The sequence below is a fragment of the Suncus etruscus genome, chromosome 13 (assembly GCF_024139225.1).
Source record: "Suncus etruscus isolate mSunEtr1 chromosome 13, mSunEtr1.pri.cur, whole genome shotgun sequence".
Lineage (NCBI taxonomy): Eukaryota > Metazoa > Chordata > Mammalia > Eulipotyphla > Soricidae > Suncus > Suncus etruscus.
In genome coordinates, this window is record NC_064860.1 from 18,929,699 (window position 1) to 18,937,877 (window position 8,179).

At 37.7% G+C, this 8,179-nt stretch overlaps 1 non-coding gene across 1 annotated transcript; it reads left to right on the forward strand.

Annotated features, from left to right (window-relative positions):
• The first annotated feature begins 350 nt into the window (after positions 1-350).
• LOC126026615 (U6 spliceosomal RNA) lies at positions 351-457 on the forward strand. The gene has a single exon (XR_007501838.1). It is a non-coding gene; the product is annotated as a U6 spliceosomal RNA (small nuclear RNA).
• The last annotated feature ends 7,722 nt before the right edge of the window (positions 458-8,179 follow it).

An 8,179-nucleotide genomic window follows, 5' to 3' on the forward strand; every position in this document is an offset into this window, starting at 1 on the left:
ATTTGTCTAATGCTGTATATAAATGACTTCAGTAATGTCATTTACCTTAGTTACAATATTTATCTCTCATAGGTTAGAAATTTTACTCCAGTTATTATTGGACATTATGTAATATTTATCTTTCATTTTTGGTACTATTCAGTAATATATTTTTGAACATGTATTCAGAGAATATGTGTACACTTTTTTATTCTGAATGGCAAAAAATTGAGTAGTGATTTGGTAAATCTCTTTTTTCTTTCTTGAGCTGTTTGTATTAAGTGGTTCAGAGATTTTATTTGCTCTTAGGTATCTCTTAGCTTCAATTGAGTTCTGAATCCAGTGTCTTTTTAGATAAAATTATTAGTCTTGTGCTCGCTTCGGCAGCACATATACTAAAATTGGAACGATACAGAGAAGATTAGCATGGCCCCTGCGCAAGGATGACATGCAAATTCGTGAAGCGTTCCATATTTAAAAAAAATTATTAGTCTTAGTGAAAAATAAAATATTTATTATTTCTCTAACTCATATGATGATCATTCAAGAATTTGACCTTCTTATTGTCTTTCAGCAACACATAAAATATAACTCACTTATCATTAGAATTTATTTTATAAATGCCAACTTATTTTCAAAATATCTAAGTGCATCATCAGTCTTAAATTTGATTAATAAATTAGAAACTAAATTGTCACACAGCCTCAACATGCTACAGGCAATATACTAGTTTCTAAATAAGTTTTTTAGATTTTTTAAAAATTTTCAGTCTTCATAATTTACACAACGATCACAGGAGCTTTACTCCATAAGGGCAAAACAGAGTAAATCCTGTTTATTGTATTCATACAAGAGGGCTAACTGAAATATCCACACTGCATTGAACAGATCTGGACAATTTGCTCCATCTTGTTTTCATAATATGAAAGTTGTATGTTTGGAAATCATGTCACACCTGCATCATTGTGGCTTGAGCCTAATCTCACTTTCTGAGCTCCAGCTTTTGGTTTCCTAATTGTTACTTGCAGCAAAAGGATAGATGAGCAGGCCACAAGATCCTTCTGCTAGATCAGTGATAGGATTTCCTTATAAAATCTTGGAGCTGTAAGGTACTTTAGAGCTCATATAATACAATTTCCTAATTTTATTAAACTTGGACTCAGGGAGGTTAAGGAACCTTGTCAAGGGACTACAATCACTGACTTGTGGACTGATCATCGCTCTGGACCATTTCCACGCACTCTTGATGCTGTTCCTGTGTTCTACTGAGGGACTGATGGGGACCTCAAATCTTGGGATTAGAAGAGTCATTGTCTAACTTGACCTTATTTTCAGACATCTACACTTGCATTCAGTGACTTTTTTTTTTTTTTTAATCCCATTTTTTCTGAAAGCATCTTGATCTTTGCAAGTCTCTTGGTGTAGCTCTGCTATGTAAGGATTTTGGAAATCAGAATGGCAGTTTGATATTAGGGGCTTTCAGTGAAAGTAAATCAGGACTTTGTAAACATATACCCAGAAGTTAAGCCACAAAAGTAATGGCAACACTAAGCTCAATCATACAAATATTCCCTTGGGTTTCACAATATCTTCTTTGGGGCCTGCATTACCACTTAAATTCACATAGGCATTTTTATTCAAGACAGAGCTGGAAGAATAAAAAGTTGATGAAAGGATCAAAGCATTTATTCCTCAATTTCCTTGAGCTACAGCATGAATCCTTTAACATTGAGAAATCTACACATAAAAACATGCATAAGTCCAAAAAATAGAAGCCATTTAGTACTCAGTCAATAAAACACCCACTGTGTGTTGATATGTATGTGTGTGTAGGTTCATACATCAGGATTTGATAAATTATTAATACATAAAACCCTATTTTCTTTGGGATAGTCACATAATATTACTTACTCAACAACCTTGAATTTATTGTGACCACACATTTTCCTAGGCTTGTTTAGTCCCAATGTTTGTGTTTGATTTAAATAACCACACATACTGAAGATAGCTTTATAAGAGGTGTGTTACAATGAAGGAAAATAATCTTATTAGCTTTTAGTTCCACGGGGTTCTTTTTCAATGAGAATTTCAGCTATGTAAAGACCATAAAAGCTGATGCTTCTTCATCTTAATGTTACTTAAGGGAAGGCCTAGCCTCGACACGATGTATTATGGAACTGAGAGCTGGTTTGGGGATGACATAAATGAATTCAACTGCAAATTATGACATACCTCTTCCATTTTGTTGGGAAGCTGTAGCTAAAATGCTAGCCCTGATTAATTAGCAGACCCTATTCTGCTTTGTCGTGAGGTTAGTCCATAAAGGATATGATACTGTTTTTTTCATGAAACAAACAAAAACAGCATTGGAACTGTCAGGAAAAAGAAGCCGCTCTTGAAGACTAATCATTACCAGCTTTTGTCATGTGGTTGTAATTGTTGCATGAATTCTGCTTCAATCAGGGAAAAATATGCTTAAGTGCCAGTAAAAGTTTTTATGTTGCTATGAAATTTTGCAATTTATAGCTTTGTACAGATGAGCTCTTGTTACTAGGCAACACTGTATGTGTAGTTTGCTCAAACTATTTGTTAATCCCAGGCATTACAATAGCTAAGGAAAGAAAAAAACCAACAACAAAGAAAACCGTAATAACTATTATAGCAGAGAAAATCTGATGACAGAAGTAAATGGAAATTTGGGTGCTGACAAAAAATAGAGTTTATTAACACATACATTCACATACTGGCTGGAAACAGTAAGAATATTAGAGCTTCAGCATATTCACCTTATAGAAAAAAAAGTGGTTTCAAATGGATTTAATGATGATGCAGATCTCTGATTGGCCATACTCTAAGCCAAGCTTTTGGTGTACAGATAATTTTTTCAGATGCTGGTTTTAATTAAGAAGCACAGGGTATTTAACAACTAAGGAGGTGTCATATTGCTGCTAGCTTGCTGTTTATCCATTCATATCCATTGAAGAGAAGAGAAAGTTCCTGAAAGAAATATAATAGTGTGCTGACACCCCATCTTTAAGTAGATTGACTGCCTGATGGACAGACCACTACTGTCTTAAGGAACCCCAGGTATTGCTATGGAACAAGCAAGAAATAGCAACATGTTCTTCAAAACAATAGAAAGATCAAGTGAGGAGTATAGAAGCTTCAATGATGTTGGATGCTTCAGTAAGGGAACCTTAAAGCCACCATTAGAATACTGCAGTCACCTTAGATGATCTGCCAATGCTTTCTGGTTTACGTGCTTCTTGTGTTTCGAATCACTGTTCTTATATTGGGAAGGTAGTTTAAACGCTAATTTACAAGCAACACAACGTTAAAGTTTCAGGTTGAAGCTCTCCAAGTTCACATGAGGACAATGCTTTTTTGATAGAAAAAGTTACGCTGGTGCTATATGCAGTTTCCAGGCCCTGGAAGGGGGAGCTCAGAGAACAGACTTTGTCTGCCCTAGTGAAGCTTGGAGAAGCAACAGCTGTGAAATAAGACTGCACTTTCCCCTGCCACAGTTCTGCTAACTTGCAGACCTGGGGCTTTCTGTAGCTGGGAATGGGGAGTGTTTGTTGGGAGTATGTGATTCTTTCCATAGAAATAGCTAACACGAAGAGGGTGGTGGGAAAAAAATAAAAAGAAATAGCTAACACGGACAAGTTGCTGAGTTGTATATGATTTATTAAGGCCACTTCTTTGGAGACTTCTCCGTCCCCCTTCCCCACATATACACATCCCTTCCCTTTCTTTGCTTTCCGACTTCTTCAGGGGCTGATTTGGTTCTTTCTCTAAATAGCCTTTTTTTTTTTTTTTTTTTTTGCCATCAGGGTTAATCTAAGTAAGGTGTGATATCAGGAATCCTAGAAGCAACTTCTAAACCTGTTTTGCCTCACCTGAGAAAATATTGTTCCTCTAGAGTCCCCCCACTTCTTGGAGAGGAATGACTGCTGGAATGGGCTGGAATGACTGCTCTCGGGGAGGGCTCACTTTTCAGGGCTTTCATTTATGGAATAAGACTGTCACAAAGATATATTCCTGGACCTTTTTCCAGAGTGAACTGAACTGCAACCAGCTGTGAAAGGGTTGGGGACATAAAGTTTCTAAAAGTGAGGTGACTTAAGAGATTTGGTGAGCAAGAGATTAGCCCAGAACAAATAGTTCACAGAAACAAAAACTAATATTTAACTTCAGTAAAATATGGCACCAGGAACTTTTAAACTGTCAAATTATATGAATATCATTAATAAGTTTGAAGCCTCCATGGTAAAAATAGAATTATTTTTGTTTTGTTTTGTTGCCACACCTGGCAGTGCTCAGGAATTACTCTTGGCTACTCTGAGCTCAGAAATCACTTCTGTCAGGCTCAGAGGACCAGATGGTTGCTGGGGATAGAACCTGGGTTGGCGTCTGAAAGGCAAACACCCTACCCACTGTGCTATGGCTCTGGCCCCAAAAGGAGGATTATTTACAAAAATATACATCTAGGTATTAGCTATATGATGATAGGTATTTTAAAAAATACACATGACTTTTTAAAATATTTTTTATATAACTGAAGAATGCAAGAACTTCTTAAAGACGAAATCCAAGGATATATTGAGTGGATTTAAAGGAGAAAATGTGGGGAAGGTGGTTCAACTTAAAAATCTATTAGCTGGGGCCCGGAGAGATAGCACAGTGGTGTTTGCCTTGCAAGCAGCCGATCCAGGACCAAAGGTGGTTGGTTCGAATCCCGGTGTCCCATATGGTCCCCTGTGCCTGCCAGGAGCTATTTCTGAGCAGACAGCCAGGAGTAACCCCTGAGCACCGCCGGGTGTGACCCAAAAAACAAAAACAAACAAACAAACAAAAATCTATTAGCTGTATCCTTTAGGAGTTACTGGCTACCCTGAACATGGATCTCTTTACAGTGTAACCAGTGGGTACAAGGAAGTACCTGCTTTCTTGTAATGGAGTATTCACTATTAGAAACATCAGGAAGTGATATACCAGATTGGCAGAAAACTAGGAGAAAGAAAGGAGCATGAATGCTGCATAAATAAAATAATGACACTTTTTGTTCCCTGAGATAATTTCCTGCTTTCTATTATTAGTTTTACAAGTGGGAAATCATTGCCTTGTCTCTAAGGGGTAAACAATTATGTATCTTAGCAGTGTGTGCTGAAATTTTTCTCATAGTGTATCAGCCCACCTAGGAGAGAAAGTATGAGAAACCGGACTTGCTTTCCAGAGGTGGTGTTAGGAGATGGGGGTCAGGGGTAGGCAGAAATAAAAGCACAAGATTTAGAAGCTGGGGGTTGCATGGGGGTACCAAGAAAGAAATGGTCACAGGGATGGAGAACTTTGGAATTAAAAGTTATAGCTAAATGACATAAACATGTTATTTATGTGTGTAATGTGTTTATATGTCACTGAAGTTTTTCATTCTTGAATAACATGTCACAAGTTATACTACAGTCTGCATAGAATATAGGGATATGTTTTCTAAAGGGAAAGAGTGGAAATAAATGGACAGATTGATAGCATGGACATGTAAAATCAGCCCTCTGTAGAAGATTTTGGCGATCTTGAGCTTTCTCAGTGAATCCATCTCATCTAAGGTCCCAGTGACCCAAAGTTCCCCCACAGCATCCCAGGGGCTTTAATTCCTGTCAGCAACACTTTGAAAGCACTCACTATACTTCCTTCATGGAACTGGTGGTCATGCCCTTGGCTTTTGAGAGAGAACTTTACAAAAATAACTATGATTCAAGAACAATGTCTCTCAGAAATGAATAACTATTGCAGCCATTATGAAAAACAGTATGGAGATTCCTCATCCCACTCTGGGTATTTCTCTGAAGAATACAAAAATACAATTTTGCTGAGGTAAATGAACCCCCTCACTTATATACTCACAGCATTATTTATAAGAGCCAAACATTAAAATCAAATACCCATTGACAGAGAACTGGATAAGAAATTGTGATAAATATGCATCATGCATAATGAACTATCAATTCTTCTGCTAAAAGCAAGATGCAATCCTATCATTTGACACAATATTGTTATGCTTAAAGAGCATTATAACAAGCTAATCTAAACTTTGTGCCTCCTTTATTTCTCATCAAAGTTAAGAGGATGGAGCCAGAGATATCACTGGGGTTAAGGTGCTTGCTTTGCATGTGATTGACTCTGAGAAGGCATACCATCTTCTGAGCACTGCCAGGAGTGGACCTGAGCACAGAGCCAGAAGTAAGTCCTGGGCATGGCCAGGTGTGGTCCCCAAACAAAACAAAAAAACAAAACAAAATCGAGGTGAACTCCCTATGATTAATGAAATGAAAGAAACCGAGGCCGGTTGGAGGCCTGCAGTTTGGAGGGCTGACAATGATGTTCCCTTTCCCCCCTGGTGACATTCTTTTAACTTTGGTCTGAGAAATTCCTTTGTATAAAAGGGATCCAGATCCTTGACTACACAAAGCTAGTCAGTGGAGATTGCTCTGGAGCTCCTTGACTACAGTCACCTTTCTCCTTATTACCTTACTAAACACATACACCCAGTCACATTTTTCTGCCATTTTGGTACCACATATATTGCTTTTATATGTTCTTTGGATGTTTTTCAGCTGTGAAAATTAGCTTTATTCTTTCATAAATATATATACTTTTTATGAAGAACTAAATATGCACAGGCAGTTAGATCCAAACTCCCACTTCCTCCCAAATGTTGGCAAGCCTTGCTTCTCAATATATATGTTGTCTCTTTGTGCATAAAAGCTCTTATTTGCAGCTATGTAGTGTATTTTGGATGACAGGGATCTACTAAGCGAAACAACTCAGAGAAAGAAGTGCTGTATGATGTTACTCATATGTGAAAAATAAAAAAAAAACAACAACTAATGGACATATAAAACCTAACTAATACTTAGTCTCCAGGAATGTATAGTTGGGGAGGGGTACATTAGGTAAAGGGGTCAATTGTGTAGCAAAGAATGGAAGCAGACTTTTAGGTGGGAAAGAATGCTGTATATGCACATAAAAATCTATAATAAGGGGCCGGTGAGGTGGCACTAGAGGTAAGGTGTCTGCCTTGCAAGTGCTAGCCAAGGAAGGACAGTGGTTCCATCTCCTGGCATCCCATATGGTCCCTCCAAGCCAGGGGCAATTTCTTAGTGCTTAGCCAGGAGTAACCCCTGAGCATCAAACGGGTGTGGCCTGAAAAACCAAAAAAAAAAAATCTATAACGAACACATGCCTAAAATTTACATAAATGTTATAAATCAGTACTACTTAAATAAAACAGTTTGAAAAGTACAATTAAAGCAAAAAACCAAAAACAAATATATTATGTGACTGGATCTCTGAGTGCATACACCCAGAAAACACTACTTCCTCTGGAAACCTGGTTTTCTGTTCCTTCACTAAAAAGAACTGGAAATGCCATGTCTTTTCAGCATAGTTACAAACAGCCCAGATTCAACTGCTTCTTTCAAACATGGCCCCTGAGTCCCTTCCAGCCTACAGTGTCAAAGTTCCTTTCTGTAGTCCTTTTCTTTAGTGTTGTTGCAATTCTCTGTTCCAGAATGCTTGTACTGGGAAGTTTCCCAGTTCCATTATGAAAATATTGAGATTAAAAATAAAACACTTCTCTTTAGTTCAAGAAAAGTTTTATTAGGAGCTCCTCCAATAACAAAGCTTCTATAGAATGAGAAGTTAGCAGTGAATGCATGACCACAGATTCCTGTGGAAATTTGTCTTCTTTGAGGATAAGCTGCCTCTGAGATTCACACTTTCATTTTATTTCCCTTGGTGTGTGTGAGTGAGTGAGTGAGTGTATATGTGTGTGTGTGTGTGTGTGTGTGTGTGTGTGTGCATGGTGTGTGTTGTGTGCATGCGCTTGTGTGATAACCCAAAGGCTTTCCGTCACTCTGCTGGAATTTGTTCCCGTATGCAGTCCTAATATTCACAAGTGAATTTAAAATGGGCAGTTTTATAAGCAGGTGAAAATAGACTCACCTACTTAGCTCCAGAAATGTCCAATGCAATTTTTGATAAAATTTCTCCCCACACTCCTACTGAAATCAAGGCTATTTGGATAAGATTCACATGCCAGGCAACTTGAGGTTACTGGGAGCCCAACAGAAGAGGAAAAAACAGTTTAAGGTTATAAAGTCAGGGGACTCGCACTTTCTTACTTATCACCATACATATT